This window comes from Urocampus carinirostris, chromosome 13 (assembly GCF_059441175.1).
Source record: "Urocampus carinirostris isolate Australia breed hairy pipefish chromosome 13, RoL_Ucar_1.0, whole genome shotgun sequence".
NCBI lineage: Eukaryota > Metazoa > Chordata > Actinopteri > Syngnathiformes > Syngnathidae > Urocampus > Urocampus carinirostris.
The window spans coordinates 27,160,283-27,181,379 of record NC_142361.1 but is presented as its reverse complement, the minus strand read 5'-3'; positions in this window follow the sequence as shown (position 1 = coordinate 27,181,379).

Genomic DNA, 21,097 nt, shown 5'->3' with positions numbered 1-21,097 from the left:
GATTTCAGCCACTATTGGCGGGCACAAGTCCCCCAACACTAGCCCAGTATTCATGTGGTTTTTTTTTGCCATTTAGTCTATTTTTGGCTGCTCGTCCTTTTTGGTCTCCTAACTGCATCCACTTGCAACACCAGAGATACCAAATCTTGGCTTAAAAAAAAACTCTTCAACGAATTCACAAATAAAGCATATGGTGACTAGCTTGCATGCGCCAGTGTTCTGCATATGTCTTCACAGCTCAGGAAGTCAAAGACGAGGCAGGGTGTCTTCAAGATCCCATCTCATCTCATCTCATTAGCCGTACCGCTTATCTTCATTTGGGTCGCGGGGGGGCTGGAGCCCATCCCAGCCATCTCCAGGCAGTGGGCAGGGGACACCCTGAACTGGTTGCCAACCAATCGCAGGGCACACGGGGACAGACAACTCACTCGCTCATTCACACCTAGGGACAATTTGGACCGGCCAATTCACCTGAAATGCATGTTTTTGGAATGTGGGAGGAAACCGGAGTGCCCGGAGGAAACCCACGCAAGCACGGGGAGAACATACAAACTCCGCACAGGAAGTCTGGAGATGGATTTGAACCCACGACAGGTTCCCATGACATGAACTGTGCCGCACAAGCGCTAACCACTGCGCCGCCGTGCTGCGTCTTAAAGATCCATCCAGAAATTAAAAAAAATGGAATACAGACGCTGCCCGACTTACGAACGAGTTTCGGACAATCGTCCGTAAGTTGAATTTGTACATAAGTTGCTTCAGTGCTATATTTGGTATTTTTGAGGCTTGTATAAGTAATCTGTATTGTTTTGCACTAAAAAATAAACATTTCATAAAATAACAACTATACTTTTGGAAGATGGGCAGTATAAGGTCTTCCTCCGTGATAGAGTGGACGGGAAAAAAAAGCGATACGACCATTTTCTCAAGCATCAAGCTTTCTTATTCCTCTTTCATTTCAAAAGAAATGACTCGCCTCTTCTTGACACTTCACACCATCAATATTGAATGGATGCACGAGATATTAAAAAAAAATGTCAAACGTCTTAGCGCACTGGAGATACAGTATAAAATGTTTACAAACAAACTGGAAAGAGGAAGCGGATTTCTTCTTCAGGGTGGATGCTGGGTGACCTCTCACAGCGCCACCACTCACCGGTGGCGACGGAAAGAAGAACTACAGTACTGTCCTGTACTCGGAAAAAGGTGTACACAATAAGAAATCTAACCTACAGGAATGTCCGGAAATTTTTTGGACATCCCGAATTTTTTTTTCGTATCTATCGTTTATCGTAAGTTGAATAGTCTGTATACTGATTAGATATATATAGACTTACGCAACCATGTAGTATTTCCTCACATAATACATGTTCTAGAACTTGACTTGACAAGTGCATGAACGAATCTCTCCTCTGACGAATGTCCGTCCTGAATTTGTCCTTCAGGCAGCTTGTGTTGCCTTCAGGGCCCCCACTGTAACGTATTAGAGGCAAACAGGCTTAAGAAGGTGTGAGGGACGCTGTTCCAATTCCCATATTGATGTCAACGATCGCACCGTGACCGAGGTCCTCGTGGATATTTAAAAGGTCCAAGGACATCAGTGGACATCTGAGCAGGCTTTGGTCTCATGCTTATGAAAAGCGTTTAGCGAGGACCCGGGGCCAAAAACAACAGTGTGGAACTGATTAGGGGAGGGAAAGAAAAGAGGAAAAGGGAGATAGCAACCGATAACATCTCACCCCGACAGCTTAAGATGCTAAAACGCTGTTTAAAACCTCGGGCCAAATGTAAACAATAACAATGAGGAATGGGAGAGAGGGTAATGTTTTCTTAAATTGGAGTGGAAAATAATGAGTCAATGTCAAAGAGGTTGATTTGAATTCGTATTACCAAAGGATGGAAAATTGTGAATTTTAGCGACATTAGCCCCACATTTATGTATTCGGTTACATAATATTGTTTTATCAACAGATTGAGATGAAATGTACGATTCAATTGCTATCCTTTTTTCAATTTACTTTTCGGCCTTTACACTGCAAAAAAATATCTTACTTCAGTTGCTTATTTTGGTAATATCTCCCATACACCGCCCCCTACAGGCAAACGATAAAAAACGTTGCTGATCACCGTACTAAAAAATAAAAACAAAATGGTGTCCGGGCTCATTAAAGAAGAGATTCGTTTTCACACTTGAATGGATGATAAATATAAATTTGCGGACTTGAAAATATTTGTCTGTAACATGCCTACCTTACTTTGCTTTTCCATTCTTTTCATTTCTTAAAATTTTGGGTCAATTTTTAAGGTGGCAAGAATTATGTCATGATTCCTCATTACACTCACATGTGCCTGCCCGTTTGGCGCCAGCTGCTGCTGGTTACCTGATTGGTTCCCCGTCCTATTTAAGCTCAGTCTTTTCACTCGCCTGTTGTCAGTCCGTCAGCAAACCTCTGTTTTTACAAGGCAAGCATTTTTGACTCTGACTCCCGTCGGTCCCGTTTTGTCACCGTTTTCCACTCGTCCGTTCCTGATTTCCCCGTTTGTCTCCTTCTACGACCCGTTTTTTGACCCCGACCACGTTTTGATCTCCTGTGCCAGCTAACGACCTGTTTATTGACCCAGACCACGTTTTGATCTCCCGTCCCGGCTAACGACCCGTTTTTTGACCTCAACCACGTTCTGATCTCCCATTCCGGCTAACGGCCTGTTTTTCCTTCTAACTGCGCTACGATCTCCCGCTCCGGAAGATCCACCCATTCGGAACACGCTCCGATCCCGTGAGCGGCTTGCTTCCCGCGTCCAGCGAGCACCGGATCACTGGCGCTGACTTTCCTCTATATTTCAATAAACTTGTGAGTAACGTTACGCATCTGGGTCCTCCTTCTATTCTGGTCTTGACAAATAAAGAAAAAAAATAAGAAAATAGTTGTCCTTTAATTGTATTCAAAAGAAGCAGGGATATATATTTTGAAAAGAAATAAAAAGGGAAAAGAGGTTATAACTGCAGGAGTTGAACTCAAACTTTTTAATTTTATTTCTTTGAAAAAAAAATGTTTTTCTAACTCTTTTGTCTTTTTCCCCACCTATTTTTTTACTTTCATTCTTTCATTGATTTTCAATGTTCTCATTTTTAACACTCAACCCTTAATGCCACCGGTAAGCAAATAAGCACCTTGCATGGCTGTCACAGATATTGGTGTGTGAGTGTGTGTGCGAATGGGTAAGTGTGAAACACTTTGTAAAGCACTTTGGGAGGTCTTCAGTGACTTAAAAAGTGCTGTATAAATGTAGACCATTTACCATTTAATTTTAGTGCTTCCTAGTGGTACAAAAAAACCTTTATTCAGTAAAATAAAAACATTGATGTGAACAATGGGCAAATATACATGAACTATCATACCAATATTAGTTTTTATAAATATTCATAGGTCAAGAAATGTGTAATTCTTTTAAATAGCAGAATCCACACCTCATAGTCGCTGCCATGTTCGTCTGGCATCTTGCTGCTTTGCTGTGATCCTTTGGCACTGGTTTTCATTCGCATCGGACAATACATTGCCATCTAGTGGTCAAATATTACACAACGTACCTGTAATATATTTGATCTCTCATGAAATAAGGAAAAAAGCATATTTGAAATAAGAGCAAACACTTACCAATAGTAGATCATTTTGCTAAACTATTACCAAAGGAAGAAAAATCGTTAATTTAAGCAACATTAGCCATCAAATCAAATTGTGATTTTTTTTATTAAAAAATACAACTCCTTACTTCATGTATTTGGTAAGGAAATATTTTCAATCAACAGACTAAAATTAAATGTTTATTTTAGTGCAATGTTTTTTTCAATTTTCAGCTTTTACACTGCACAAAATACAGTTTGACCTCGTATAAATTTTCCTATTTTGAGATACTTAATTGTGTTCCTTAATTTACATTAGAAAATACTCTTAAAATTAAAGGAATTATTTAGCAAACAGTAGATAATTTTGTTCATTTTTAATATGCAGAAAATACATTTGAAAAAAGGAGAATGATCTGTCCCATGTTAGATGCATTTGTTAATTTTCATATACTACTAGAAAAACAAAATTAAATATGTTCAGATAAAAATACAATATCTAATCTTGGTCTTTTGGTAAAATAAGGAAACATATACTTAAAATGAGAAAAACAATTCCCCCATTGATTGATAAGTTTGCTTATTTTCAGTTAAATTTTCCAATACTATTCCTAGAAAAAAATATCTTTTAAAATGATTTTGTTATAATATTCAGTATTTTCTAGGAAAACACCAAAGTGTATGCTTAAAATGAGCAAAACAATCTATTTGATGTTAGATACATTTCCACAATTTAAGTTTAAACGTTCTTAAATCATTACTTAAAAAATAAAATGTCTTAAAATTAAAATATAGTCTTACAATATCTAATCTAAGAATATAAGCAAGATGTTTTGCCAGTAGAAAAAGATTTTACTCGGGAATATTTGGTGATATAAATTCAGACTTCAGTATTATTAAGCTGTTGCCCAATTACTGTAACGATAAACAAAATTCGAAAAGCAAATACCACAATATTATGAATTATGTTTAACTATTAGTCCTAAAAAAAAGAAAGAAAGTCATTGTTCCAGATTTGATTCTCAAGTCATGGCAAGAAAAGGAACCGCGAATGATATCCATGATTTATGACTCTGACTCAATCCCTTATTAGTATTATTATGATTAAAGAAAGCAGTAAATCTTTTAAATAAATTACCATGAAACCACGTCGTAATTTTCAATATTTACTCCCTTCGCCCTCCGCCTCCTTTTTTCCTCTACTCCCACCGCATTGAATTTCCGTTGCCAAGTCTTCTTGTCTAAGTGAAGGCTGTAGCTAATAAAAGTTAAAAAGCAAATGAAAAGGAGGCGAGGGAGAAAGGAGGGAGGTGCATTCTTTCCTTGGAGAATGGAAAAAATGCTGCCATGCATTAAAAAGAATGGTCAAAGACACGATTACCTAAAAAATAAAAACAAACAAACTCTTGATTAACATTTTTGTCATTTCTTTTTTATTTTCCAAGATATTTATAACTTTGATACAATTAAATTGACATGTTTAATGTAGTGAATATTTCAATTGGTGGAGCTTGGTCACATGACACATGTAATCAGGAAGTGGTAAGTAGAAACGGTCCTGTAACATTTGCCTTTTTTGTGCCTTTTCTGTCTTTTTCTACTCCTGGAAACATCTTTAGTTCTAAGTTTACAATTTCATTTGGTCGTCAAAAGCTGTACAATGTTGATTTTTTATATTTTTGGCTTAACCTAATTTCCCCTAAATCGATCTATTACAAGCTAGGTGAATTGTGTAAGCTAATATGCTAATGGAAAAAGTCTCCTTTAACAATCGCGGAATATTTTTTTGTCTTTTCTTTCTTGTGTCTATCCCTGGAAACAGCTTTGGTTTTAAGTTTAGTTTATTTTTGTTAAGTCAATACAAACAAACTCTTGGTTAACATTTTCGTCATTTTATATATGTACAAAAACATTTATAAATTTGATACCATTAAATTGACATGCTTAATGTAGTTAATATTTCAATTGGCGGAGCTTGGTCACATGACACATGTAATCAGGAAGTGGTAAGTAGAAACGGTCCTGTAACATTTGCTTTTTTGTGTGTCTTTTCTTTCTTTTCTGTCTTTTTCTACCCATGGAAACGTCTTTAGTTCAAAGTTTACAATTTGATCTGGTCTATAAAAGCTGTACAATGTTGATTTTGATGTTTTTGGCTTAACTTAATTCCCCCTAAATCGATCTGTTACAAGCTAGGTGTATTGTGTGGGCTAATATGCTAATGGAAAAAGTCTCCTTTAAAAACCGCGGGATATTTTTTTGTCTTTTCTTTCTTGTGTCTATCCCTGGACACAGCTTTGGTTTTAAGTTTAGTTTTTTTTAAGTCAATAAGTGTTACACAATGTTGATTGTGACATTTTTGGACCTATTTAAAATCCCCCTCAAAATCTTAACTTTTACAAGCTAGTGTTGATGCCAGAAAGCTTCTTTTAACAATTGCCAGATTTTTTTTCTTTATTCTTTTGAGTTTTACCACTTTAAATGGCTTTGCTTGTAAGTTTACAGTTTAATTTGGTCTATAAGAGAGGTATGGTTGATTTTTATATTTTTAGACTGATTTTAATACTTAGTCTGATCTTTGATTTCACTGAAATTTTCCTGTCTCTCCGACTGGGTTTTAGTCCGACAAGTGCAGCTGTGATTTGAGCTATCTTGGCCATGATTTCTGGTTCTGACCCCTCTTCTCATATAACGACCCCAAGACATTTACATTAGGTTCAAGCTCTTGGTGGTTGATCAAGATGTTTGTGGTGATACCTTGGGGGTTGTTGGTCATTACTTTTATTTTCTTCTGTGCTGATTTCAATCCCATAATGAGTTGTTGCTTTGTCTAGGTGATTGACAAGATCTCTGAGCTCCTGTTTTTTTCCTGCCAATCAGGCAATATCATCAGCAGAACTGATGTTAGTGACGTTGTGGCCTCCAATTATGACTGTGCCTCCATGCTGCTCTTGGGCTTCGGTCATAATGCTCTCTAGGAAGATGCTGAATAAAGTTGGAGAGAGTATGACGCCTTGTCTCACACCGACTGTAGTTTGACACCAATGGTACCGTTGATCATTACAGCAATTTTGGTATTGGTGTACATCTTTTAAATGGTCTGAACTAGTTCCTGGCCCATGTTTTTTTTCCTGCGTTGTGGTCCAAAAGCGGGTTACTTTACTTTGTAAAACGCCTTAAAACGCACATTAGCATGATAGAAGTTACTCTGGTGTTGTTGAAACTTCTTGCGTAGGATGCACAGATTAAAAATGCGTTTTGTGGTGCGTCTGTTCTTCGGCTAGGATATTTTCAGCTTGTGGTTACAGTCTGTTCAGTAAGACCTTTAGCATAACTTTACTTGTATGGATAATGAGTCTGATGGTTATTGTAGTTGCAGCATAGTTGGAGGTATCCCTTTCTTGGTAGCTTAATTACTAGCGATTTTGTCCATGCACATAGGCACTGTCCTGTCTGCCACATCCTTTTGCAAATCTTTGCCAAGACGTGTAGTTAGTTCACCATCATTTCATATAAGTTCTGATGGGATGTTGTCGATTCCTGGAAAATCAAATTATGAATGAGATGTATGCTCATTTATTTTTGAATCAGACTTTGCCTCACCTGTTACAAACCACACTGCGCGTCACTGGTGTTTGGTCGAATAAAACCAAGTTAGACCCAAGTTTTAGAGTGCAGAAAAATAGTTATACTATCATTATGTTTGATGTCTGTTGGAATCACACCCTACGCTCTATGAAAGAGACCCACACCTTTCCAAACTTGACCGAGGGAAATTGTCCCGTCCTGTCTTGTCCTCTCCCCCCGACATGCTTAATAAGCAACACTATAGCGGTACCCGAAAAAAGCTCATCTCCATCTTCTCTGTCTCGGAGGAGAAGGCGGCCATTGTGTGCCCTCTCCTCTCTCTCCACAAGTCAGTTTCCCATTGAGGGTGGTGAAAGGGCCTTTGAGGGGCCCCCCGTTTTGGCCGAGGAGCTCACCTGCAGAGGGGAAACTAAGGGCCTATTCTGAAGCCCAGCAGCTGCCAGGGCACAGAGGCTGGCACCCTGCGGGACACAGAATAGCGGCCGCCGACTCTTTCAATATGAAGCCACTTAGTAACAGAAGGCATGTGCCAAGCCCGCAAAGGCAGGATGAGGAGTCACCCTTTGAAAATATCAGTAAAGACCCGATGTCGCCTCCTTTTCTCCCCGTCCTATCTCTTTGCTTGCTGACAGGATTGATAGAAAAGCGCCAAAGCGTCGGACCGGAGTCTTAACGCCGCAGCGTCCAGGCAGGACTTCGGACCCTGGAGCGCTGAGAGGCGGGAGAGGAATTGAGCAACTTCAGAGGCGTCAGGCCGGCGACACAAAGCCCCCTTTTCTGTCTGCTGCCTAGCTCCCACACTGGCGCTAATTTATGATGCCCTCACAGCGATTTGCACAGTCAGAAAAGTTCAATTGTGTTTTCCAGCTCATTAAGCATCGGCGCAACAAAGCTTTCATCTTCTCCTTCATCCCGCCGCTCTTCGGTTCCCTCCGCCCATCGCTCGCTCTTTATCCCGCCGTCTACTAATCTGCCACTTGTTTCTAACATCCAATCCAAAATAGATGAAGTGGAAGAGGTTAAAACGGCCATTCATATCAGAACAATCCATCTCTGAGTTTAGGTTTTAAAATCCCTTTTCTCGCTGAGCTCCAAGTTGGTCGGAGGGAGAATTTAGTGGTTGTTTATTCAGGGGCCTCCGCTGCGCCCTCCCATCTCTTTCAGAGCTCCTCGAGACAACGTGGCATCTATTGTCATGGGCCGAGAATCAGCCCCAACGTATTTGTTCAGGTTGTCACAGTGGCGAGATCACAGGAGCGAAGTGGCGTTCTCACACAAACGCATGTAGAAAAGCCAAACATTTGAACAATGCTTTTGTACACAGACTCCCACGTCACATCTCGGCATTGAAAAGTACAGAAAGAGCATAAATGTCAGCACGAGTGACGGACGGTCACGCCGTGTCTCCCATCCGCTAACGGCCTAATTGAAAGGAAGCCGACACAAAGTCAATCTCTTCCCACCATCGAGAGTTAGCGCGTAAGTGCCCCTTGACGAAAGCATGTAACCTCAATTTGTTCCACTTTTGACTTTTCTTTCGCTAGAACTATCGAGGCCTCTCAGAGACGTGATACCTTCGGGGTTTTTTTCTCAAAAAAGAAAGACGACACTCTGAAAAAAATGAAGCCAAGATGGAGAGTTTATCTGTTTGAGTCATTTAAGTCGTATATGTAATGTAGTAATGTTTATTTGCTGCATATTCTTTCTTGACTGCAGAATGAGGAAAGAAAATCAGTGTTTTCATTTCACTATCTCTTTTTATGTTTTGCACATTTGTTTTACTTGCACTGAAAGGACAAGCCCTTCAATTTCATTATGCTATTGTATAAAGACTATACATTCATTGAAAAAGGAAACGTTTAGGTAAATAAATAAATATTTTATGTTTAAAAAAAGAAAGAAAGAAAGAAAAAGAAAGAAAGAAGTCAGCTGATTTACCAGGAAAAGGTACAACAAGGCTTAAGTTTTAAATACCATAGAATGGCACAATTCTGAGGTCACGGACGACTGGATCAACGGATACCGATGACATACGAAAAGGCATTAGAATTTATCTCATTATCACACAATATTTAGTTGGTGCTATTTGTTTCGAATACCACAAAAAGAATGTGATGACGAGATCAAATGCGATACGTTTTCATGTGTCATGTACATCACCGCCGCAACCCGGGTTCGATTTCCATTGCATCCCACCACAAAGTCCGAGCTGAGAAAAAGTGAATTTAAATTTTATTATGATTTTTACTTTAAAATAAGGTGTGCACGTCATACACAAGTGTGCGTTGTAAACAAATAAAAGCAGTCATGTCCTATCCTGGGTTCTACTGTATATTAGAGCAATAACAATGTAAACGTAATATTTCCTCAATCAATTATGAATTCATGACGAATGATTATTCAAAAATAATAACATAATTAATAATTAAACTGTTGATCCAGGAAACAATTCTTAGAGTAAATTAATGGATGGATGGATAAAGATGGCCTTTCTGACTAAGCCTTCTGTTTGTGTCTCAGGTTTCCCCACTGCACCCGTTTTAACTCCTGTACTGTCATCACCTTCAAACGAAAGACGCCAATTTGGACTATCATGACCAGACAATAAAGCCTCCGTGATAAAGGGCCATCTCCAGCCTCCGCTGGAGGCTGGCGCTCTAAAGTCTTCATCAATGGCGTTATCACCGCTCGGAGTCTAAGTTCCCTGTCAGCACCGATCCCGAGTTCACCCCAGCACGGGTCCACGCGGGAGTGTCCGGTTCCATTTGTTCCCCGCTACACCCACCCGATATACTGTATCTTTGTTTACCTGTTAGCGATGCTCGCCACAGAGTCGCCGTTAGCATAACACTGGGCCCGAGGCCAGGTGGGATCCGCCTCCGTCCTATAAAAAGAAGAATAACAAGCTGCTCGCCGCTCACCTGTCAACACTTTCCCTGGCGGGTGAGTCGTGCTAACACGCAAAGGCTACATGAAAAGCACTTAACCAATCCATCAGGTAATTACAAAGAGGATCAGAGGATCAGATGTCACCTGTAGTTCTGCTACCAAAACAGTTAGAAAATGTATGCTGCTTCAGCAGCATGCATTTTGAACAGTTTTGTCGAAATCAAAGACAAACATACTAACGGATATAATTTATCTTGATCCTGCAAGATCATTTACAATAAGATAGATGGCACAGTGTAAAAATAAACGACATAAAATAAAAACAAACAAAAAAGAAATGAATCATCCCTTGTCATTATTGCACAATTCCCATCTACCGGTGTTTTATCAACGGTAATTGAGTGTGTTGTTAACAATCTTTCGGATGGTATGTTTAATCGTTTCTTGAAGCAGTTAGGAAAAAACAAGCTTACCTACTAATTGAAAACTAGTAGCGCGAATGGTGTGCACAGATAGACACTAGGCGGTGCTCATGTTTTTTTTAAATCATTTGTTTTGTTTATTTCTCGTATTTTTGGCTTTATTAGTGTTCATCCATCCATCCATTATCTGCACCGCTTATCCTCAGTAGGGTCGCGGGGGTGCTGGAGCCCATCGCAACTATCTTCGGGCAGAGGGCAGAGGGCAGAGGACACCCTGAACTGGTTCCCAGCCAGTCGCAAGGCACACAGGGACAGACAATTCGCTCGCTCATTCACACCTAGGGACAATTTGGACTGGCCAATTGCCTGTTTTTGGAATGTGGGAGGAAACCGTAGTGCTCGGAGGAAACCCACGCAAGCACGGGGAGAACATGCATACTCCACACAGGAGGTTCAATTTTATGACCTCAGAACTGTGCCGCACATGCGCTAACCACTGCGCCGCCGTGCTGCCCCTATTAGCATTTACTTATATTTTATTCAAGGTTTTTTGTTTATAATTAATAAAGTATTTTTGTATTCATTTATTTTTCTTACTTCATTTTTATTTTTGACCTTTAACTCAGAGGAAGTTTACCTATTTCTTTTTCTTTTGTTTTATTTACTTTAATGAAAAAAAGGAATTTAGAAAAAGATTTTTTTTAAAATAAAATCAAAAGTACTAGGAAGGTTTAATTTTCCATGGTTATGAAAATAGTGCTGAAACCAAAAATTGATTGTCTTATTAACTCCTATTTTAATTCATTTTTTTCACCCATTTTAACTCGAATGTTTAAGAGCATTTTACAAATAGAAATCAAATTACATTCATATACAGTAAGTGTGAAATATTAAAATTGCATATGACAAAAAAGTTGCCTTTTTCTCCTGTGAGCACTTGCACCAAAAATGTCCGTTGACCCCCAACGAGTATGTTTTTTAAATGTATTATTTTTTATTGATGGTAACAAAAAACAATTTTGTGCCACACAACACATTTTCAGGAAAGTGTTTGTTGTTTTCGCAATAAAAATAAAGTTTTTGCAGATCTCTTTTTAAACCAATATTACTTTGAAATCTTGTAATTAATACTTAAAAAAATACATTTTTTAATTACATTTAAAAAAAAATCTCAATAGCAGCTCAGATGACCTACACAGAACAACATGACACAACTCATCAAGGCTGACATGCTGTAGCAGTTCTCTTCATTAGATTAAAAGACCTCAGGCCTTCAACATCAACCATGACTGAACATGTATATTGTTAAAGACTTTACGATTTCAGTACCATTAGAGGTGAATAATTACCTAGATAAACTGTTTTATTGCTCCAGCAATTAGAAGTAAGATCTTAAGCCCGAGCTCAAACTGAAATCTGGGTCGGGTGTGAAATGTCAATTATTACTTCAGGTACAGGCTGGGCTTCTCTCTCTCTGACTTTTTTGGATTCTGTCCTCTTTTCCCGCAATGCAATCCACGTCCAGTATTGGGATTAACGCTGTTATATATGGGGCTTTATTTTGTCAGTAAAGGGGTAATCCAACTATTTTTCTTCCGTTACGACGCCATTACCGTTACTGTCGATCAAAAGCGGTGAGGTACTATGAATAAATTGAAAAAACTACCAGCCAAAGCGAGTTTTTACTCTGCTTTGTTTATTTGTCATCCTAGTACGTTTGAGAATACTGCCCCTGGGAGCCAAAACGTGTGTGTGTCATTTATTGTTATTCTTGTTTTGTCTATGGGGTGGTGGTGCATGTTATCTAACGTGAGGTTTGAGAAGCTTCTGCTTCTCAGATACAATCACTGGTTTGAGAAGGGGTAAGAAAGTCTTGTTGGCTGGATACATGATGGAGGAAGTACAGAATACCTAATTTGTCTCAGGTTGTTGGATTTACACTGCAGTGGTAAAAACACTTTTTTGAGTATTTTTTTGTTGAACGAATAAAAAAAGTAAAAGAATATTTGAAGTACAGTAGCATATGTCTACTTGACCAGTTGTCTGGCTTGAGACGGTGATCTATGCTACAGAGCGAAACTCACTTCATATTGTTTTACTATGGACTTTTGTTAAAGAAAATATTCTAGGTTCACTTGCCAATGTTTACTTGACCAGTTACATCAGGTTGTAAGAGTTAGATTCAATTGATTAAACTCACTTATAATTGTTTACTGCTGATTGTTATTTTATTAAAATGTTTCCTGATTATTTTTGTTGCACTTCAAGTGTAGGAAAAATCTGTTGCTGGTTAAGTGCAATACATATTACAAGGTTCTATAACTCAACTACCTGTCCGCTATTCTCTATTCAACTGACTTGAAAACTGCTCATAAAATTTCAAATTCTTTAAAAAAAACATTTTTAAAGTAATGGATAAACAGTGGTAACTCTACTTATGAATTTAATCTGCTCTGGGAGTGGCTTCGTAACCTGAAAAGTTCATAAGTAGAGACGCGCTTAAAATGAAAACGCACTAATCTGTTCCAAGCCCTGCAAAAATACAGTATGATATTCTTTGAGTAAATCATAAAAGAGCATCAGAACATGAAACAAATACATTGAAATTTCATTAGCGCACAATAAACATAAAATGAGAGGCACATAATGTTAAAAAACAAAGAATGAAGTAAATAATGAAAATTTTTATTAACTTTTCTGGCTCACGTTTCTTGAAAAACTGATCAAATGACGTCTGCCTCTGCCAACTTGTCAAAACTTTCCAGGTGATTTCTTTCCGCAAATTCCGAGACTTCACAGAATTTTGCAAAAATGTCCTCCTTCTCCTCAACACTGAACTGTGACGGTGACACGAAAAACATGCTTGGAGCACAAATGCACACTGGGTTGCCCGACAGAACCTAAGCGATGGCCCGTTTGTTTACGTTTGGGGAAACTCTGGGAGCGGCCAATAGCAGCGGGTAGTGTACTGTATTTCTGACTGTAACTAGAGGCAATCTTTCTAACTAGAGGCAATATTTTCCCGTTTGGGTACTCCGTAACATGCAACTTTCGTGTGTAGAGACATTTGTAAGTAGAGGCACCACTGTAGTTACAGTTCTTTTCCTGGTACATTGTTTTTTTTTTTTTTCAACAATAGAGTAAATCAGTTTAGAACTCAGTTACTTTTTGGAAGAGGTAGTGGAGTAACTATTACGTTTACGTGCCGAACACTGTCCACATTCATGCGCTTGGCACGCACGTGTCATTATTATTAGTCTATTTTCCTTTGTGTAGGATCCGCGCGCGATAGATACCGTCCCCTTTTAGCGCAATGCAACCGGCAACCTCCTCCTCACCAAAAAAAAGTAATCACAAAGAAAATATGAAAAATCGTGTTTGCTTCGGGCTTGGTCCCTCAAATCAAGTTTGTTCATTCGGCTCGAGCTGGTTTGGCCTTTAATAACCAAAGGTTGGATCGGGACTGATTTTTTCTAACGACAATCTATCAACTATATTGTTGTTCAAAGAACTCTGCAACTTTTTTATTCTTTATTTTTGTAAAATTTCACTTCTAATTTATTAGTAACCGATTCTCGTATTTAATACTTTCTGTACCAGAACCCCCACTTCATAACTATCTTGGAACGTAAGCGAAAATCCTAGAGTAGATTAGCCACAGATTTGAATGAAAAAAAGTACTGTTACTTTAGAATAATATGACTCAAGTAGAAATAAAAATCATCCAAATAATTGCTTGAGTAAAAGTACTTTGTGGAAAAAACTACTCAAGTACTGGGTAACTGTGGCTATGTCATATTTATTGATTTTTTCATCAAATCATCAAAGTCCATCCAATCAACAATAAATAATAATAATAATAATGGCATTGGATTTAAATATAGATTAAGATCCATCCCTGCGATTGCCTGGCAATCAGTTCAAGGTGTCCCCTGCCTACTGCCTGGAGATAGCTGGGATGGGCTCCAGCACGCCCGCGACCCTGCTGAGGATAAGTGGTGCAGATAATGAATGATTGAATGTATAAAACTTGCTCAATCACACTGAGACATGCATGTTTTTGGAATGTGAGAGGAAACCCATACAAACTCCACACGGGGAGGCTGCGGGAGCTGGACTTGAACCCTAAACCCCTGCACCCTGGAACTGCGCGCTGACACCCATCCACCGTCCCACCCTATGAATTAACCTAATCAAGGTAAATCATAGTACCTCAATAAACGATATGAAAATGATAGCACGAATCCAATAAATAAAAAAAACATGAGTAGCACATTTAGGGCCCCAGTACTTTTTCCAACAAGAAAAATTTGGCACTCACAAACAGAAGATAACCTCCCACTTTGCTTACTTTTAAAGACGTTACCCTCACTGCCAAAAAAACTCCAATGCCATGTGTTATATAAATGTTTACAACAAATGACTCAGCACCAGCATGCCAAAACACTCATGAAAGGGGAATCCTTTTTTTTCTTCTTCTAATGAAATAAAGCCTGCGCTGACATGTTTGGTTCGAGAGGAAAACCAAACTTATCTCATTAAACAGTTCTCGTCTTTGGCAAGCCGCAGCAATCGCTGATATGAGAGCAACTTTGTAAACTCCAAATTAACGGAGCATGCTATTAAATCTCCAGCTTTACGAGCCAAGATGACAGATCCGCAGGGGCAATAAAGGTATCGGAGTGCGTGGAGAGACAATAGGTGGTGCTAGAGCTTCTACTTATAAGTGCTCTCATAAAAAAGTATTTCTTTGAATTAAATGAGAACAACCCTAACTCTAAATATAAGGAGTATGCTATTAAACCTCAAGTTTTACAAGCTAAGATGACAGATGTGGAGTGGTAATAGAGCAATTTGCGTGTGTGGAAAGACAATAGGTGGTGCTAGAGCTCCTCCTTATATGTAATCTTGCAAAAAAGTGTTGGGTTTTTTTAAATAAAATGAGCAGCATGGTATTAAATCTTGAGCTTCACAAGCCAATTTAACTGATTTGGAACACATGAAAGGTCCCCGGTTCAAGACCTGGTGGAAAGATATTTTGGCCCGGAGAGGGATGTACTTGCCCAAGACACACCACAAGAAATGGTTCCCCTACGACACTAGTGGTTAAGGCATCCCCCAACCAACTAACCAATTAATCAAGCCATTTATGTTCAGGAAGATAATACATGGTGCTAGAGCATAGTACTCTCTTAAAAAAATCATGGAGCATGCTATTAAATCTCGAACTTTACAAACCAAGATGTCAGATGGGGTGGGGTAGTAAAGCTATTGGTGTGCGTAAAAAGACAATAGGTGGTGTTAAAGCTCCTGCACTCTCAAAAAAGTGAGTTTTTTTTTCTTAAAAACAATTGGAGGTCATTATTGACTTAAATTACTTTTTAGAAAAATTACTGTTGACAATCATGCACAATAATTTGGAAATTGTTGGTACATTTCTTTTTTATCAACGAAAAAACATTTAGAAAATACTTTAAGGGTGTTTAAAAAGTTCTCACTTTTATTATTGCACCAGGTTGTTCTTCCTAAATCATTGAAAGTGGAAGAAAAGATTGTTGTGAGATTACCTATATATATACTGGACTGTCTCAGAAAATTAGAATATTGTGATAAAGTTCTTTATTTTCTGTAATGCATTTAAAAAAACAAAAATGTCATACATTCTGGATTCATTACACATCAACTGAACTATTTCAAGCCTTTTATTATTTGAATATTGCTGATTTTGGCTTACAGCTGAAAAAAACTCCAAAATCCTATCTCAAAATATTAGAATACTTCCTCAGACCAAGTAAAAAAAATAATTTTATAACAGCAAAACTAAATCAAACATTTGAAAATGTCCATTGATGCACTCAGTACTTGGTTGGGAATCCTTTTGCACGGATTACTGCATCAATCCGGCGTGGCATGGAGGCAATCAGTCTGTGGCATTGCTGAGGTGTTATTGATGCCCAGGATGCTTCGATAGCGGCCTTCAGCTCATTTGCATTTGTAGGTCTGGTGTCTTTCATCTTCTTCTTAACTATACCCCACAAATTCTCGATGGGGTTCAGGTCAGGGGAATTAGCAGGCCAATCAAGGACAGTGATGCCATGGTCAGTGCACCTGTTACTGGTGGTTTTGGCACTGTGGGCAGGTGCCAGATCATGCTGGAAAATGAAATACTCATCTCCATAGAGCTTTTCAGCAGATGGAAGCATGTAGTGCTCTAAAATCTCTTAGTACACAGTTGCATTTCCTCTGGACTTGATGAAACACAGTGGACCAACACCAGCAGCTGACATGGCTCCCCAAACCATTGCTGACTGTGGGAACTTCACACTGGATTTCAAGCAACTTGGATTTTGCTCTTCTCCAGCCTTTCTCCAGACTCTGGCGCCTTAACTTCCAAATGAAATGCAAAACTTGCTTTCGTCTGAAAAGAGGACTTTGGACCACTCTGCAACTGTCCAGTGCTTCTTCTCCATAGCCCAAGTCAGACGCTTCTTCCGTTGTCTTGAGTTCAGAAGTGGCTTGACCATGGGAATACGGCTATTGTAGCCCATTTCCCGGACACGTCTGTGAACTGTGGCTTTTGATACCTGGACTCCAGCTTCAGCCCACTGTCTTTGAAGCTCCCTCAAATTCTGGAAGCGGCTCTTCTTCACAATTTTGTTAAGGCTGCGGTCATCTCTCTTGGTTGTGCAGCGTTTCCGGCCACATTTTTCCCTTCCAACAGACTTTTTGTGGATATGCTTTGAAACTGCACTCTGTGAACAGCCTGCTCTTTGAGAAATTTCTTTTTGTGTCTTACCCTCCTGATGGAGGGTATCAATGATGGTCCTCTGGACAGCAGTCAGATCAGCAGTGATTCGGTTTACTGAACCAAGCTGAGTGTTTTTAAGGCTCCGGAAACCCTCGCAAGGTGTTTCGAGTTAATTAGATGATTAAGGTGATTAGTTGAATAGCCTACTTGTATACTTTTTCATGATATTCTAATATTTTGAGATAGGATTTTTGAGTTTTTTTCAGCTGTAAGCCAAAATCAGCAATATTCAAATAATAAAAGGCTTGAAATAGTTCAGTTGATGTGTAATGAATCCAGAATGTATGACATTTTTGTTTTTTTAATTGCATTACAGAAAATAAAGAACTTTATCACAATATTCTAATTTTCTGAGACAGTCCAGTATATGTATATATATATATATATATATATATATATATATATATATATATATATATATATATATATATATATATATATATATATATATATTTATATTTATATTTATATTTATATTTATATTTAGAGAGAGAGAGACAGAGAGAGATTTTTTACATCTGTTTTTCCGAAAATTTGTATTCAAAAAAAAATCCAGATCTTATTCGAATTGAATGCAGACGAAAGTCTTTTTGTCCATCCAAAATCATTTCACATCAAGGAGGAAAAAAATATATGTATATTATTACAGCTGCCATGTGAAAAAAATCTTTGTTTTTCTTGTTTACAATGTAAAAAATCCATAAGTGCAAAAAAGAAGACAAAAAGTGAAGATGTTTTGCAAGGTAAACATCCCATAAATCAAATCGGTGATAGTGATATAATTTTCAAAATGTAAAAAATCTCATACATGCAAAGAAAACAATGATAATACAAAAATGGAAATATGTTTTTTCCTGGTAGATTTTACTGTGTTTTATTACAGTTTTAAATCATGTTTTACCCATGTGCTAAAAAAACATTTTTAACAAATACCAAATATGACAAGGATGATAAACAATTTAAATTTTAAAAATGCTTTATTACAGTTTTATATCATATTTTTTAATCTACATCAGAACCCAAAATGTTTACAGAGCCTTATTAGAACAAAAAAACAACAACAACACATCTTTGGGGGCTGCAAAAAAATTGAAACTTTATATAAACTTTATAAGAAAGGCAACGCATATTGTGTAGAACTAACTATAACTATAACCAATGACTTTTTAAAGTAACTCCCTGTAACATAACTACCTGCCTATTCATTTCTATTGAATTGGTCTGAAAATTTCAAATTATTTAAAATACAACAACATATATTTAAAGTAACGGAAATAGTTGCTTTCCCTGGTAACTAGTTACTTCTACTATTGAGTATTTCACTTCCTAACTCTTTACTTTTTGGAAGAACTAGTGAGTAACTATAACCAATTCCTTTTTGAAAGTTATTGGTCCATCTAGATGCCGTGACTTACATTGACAAATGTAATATCACCCAGAGTGCCTCAGTCAAAAATTTAGGTGTCATATTTGACCTCGATCTGTCCTTCCAAACACACGTTAAGAATATTACTAGAACAGCTTTCTTCCATCTTCGCAACATTGCTAAATTTCGCCCTATGCTGTCTCAGTCGGATGCGGGGATTATAATTCACGCGTTTGTTACTTCTCGTCTCGATTACTATAATGCACTACTCTCCGGTCTCCCAAAGTCCAAAATCAAGAGCTTTCAGCTGGTACAAAATGCTGCAGCGAGGCTTTTAACTAAGACAAGAAAGTTTGATCACATTACCCCGATTTTAGCTAACCTGCACTGGCTCCCTGTTATTTGTGATTTTAAGGTTCTGTTGATAGTGTTGGGAATTAATATCAAAATATACCGTTTACCAAATTGTTCGAATTAGTTATCTGACTCCATTAACCAAACACAACCTACATTCACCCAACAATTTATCCGCGCTCGTTTCTTGAGGGAAAAGATGAACAAGAGAGGCGACATTTTCACACGGGGGCAGATTTAATTTCATTAACAATTTAACTATGTGTACTGCATCGAAAACGACCGAATTAGCGACTTTGGAGTCTGTGTGAAGCCTTCTTCTGAAGTCCTTTAGCTCTGTCTTATTGGCCATCTTCTCCCCGCACAATGGCGTGCCGACTCCTCCCATGGGCGTGCCAGGGAAGCCCCCCTGGGCTCCACCATCTCGTCGGAGAGCGTCGCGATGTCTGGAATAACCAAAACCACACTGAGCGTTTCTACGTCATCAGGGCCTTTCTGCGTCTGGATGTGCTGATTATCTTATCAGCCCCAGTCCCGTTCCCGCCGTTCCTGTAAACAACATTTTCTACTAGGATGCCCTGACATCGCACCACAGCCCAGCCAGTGAATATCTTTTGCATTAAATGTAATTTGTATTTGATCGTATAAAATCCTTTATAGTCAAATGTATAAAATCCTTCAGCAGTATACAAAATCATGCATGGACTTGCTCCCTCATATCTTTCAGATTTAACTTTTCCCTATGTTTAAATCTAAGCTTAAAACACACTTCTATTCTATAGTATATGAATAACCTATATTTTATGTTGACAATATCTATGTATTATTTTCCCTCATATAGGTTTTAGATCAGGTGATGGTGTCATAATAGTCTGTGGTTTGTAGTAATCTGTGGTCTGTGCAGCCCTTTGAGACTTCCTGTGTTTAAGGGCTATACAAATAAACATGACTTGACTTAAAGCAACGTGCCCAACACTGGTGATCATTATGCAAAAACACAGCGAAATCACAATTCTTCAATACTTCAAATACAAAAGCACCAATATCCAGGAATGTGATTACTACATTCGAACAACTACACGCCCGTTTAAAATAAACAAAAAAAAAAACGTATCCTTTTTCAAAGAGCGGGAATCAAAGTCAAAAGTTTTCCCTATTCTCATTAAGTAGCAAGAATGTAATGGTTAAACACTAAATTACAGGCGCAGCAATGTCGTCTGGTTACTCAGCAATCTATCAGTCGCACACAGAGAGAAAAGGAAGGAGGAGGGGGTTAGACATGAAGCAGACAGGCGCCAGTCACAGCAGGATCAAAGCCCAGAAAAGAACCTCGGGGAAAGAAACGGTTAACTCCGTTTAACCAATTGTCCCACAGACAGTCAGCGAGCTTTTGCAGCGGGACCCCCGAAAAGTTCCCATGAGGCCCGGGGAAAAAAGAAGCATATTAGGTTTCTCTGAAAATGATTTGACTCGATTTGAAGCGCCGCCGAGCAGGACCCGATTGGACGGGCCTCTTTTAACAGCGGGGGCCTCTTTTCCTACGTTTTTTGGGCTGTCTGTCCGGGCTGACAAGGGACACAATGAGTTGAAATACAGCCAATACGCAGCCATAGATAATTGGATTACAGCTAGGTCAGGAGGCGGGAACTTTACAGTCATTTTGCCTGTATTAAAGTTGTGTCAATAAACCGGATTTTTGACATTCTTGCTTTGATTCGTCGCGCCGATGAAATGCTTGTATCTGTTCGAACGTGAAGGCTTAACCTATATACGGTATTTTCCGGAATATAAGGCACACCTATAACACTAGGATCTACCTGAAATTTGAAAGTACGTCTTGTGTACTGGAGAATACAATAGATAAAATGGGAATTGCATAGTTACAATTAACTTATTTTTCTCAAATGGGAAGAGCAGTTGCCAACAAATTTTGGCTATTTTAACTCATTTTTGAAAGCCTAATTTGATTTTTCTCTTCCTTTTGTTTCTTTTTTTCTCAGCTTTTCACTACTTTTTCATTTTGTATTTTGTATTTTTTTCTTTTTTGT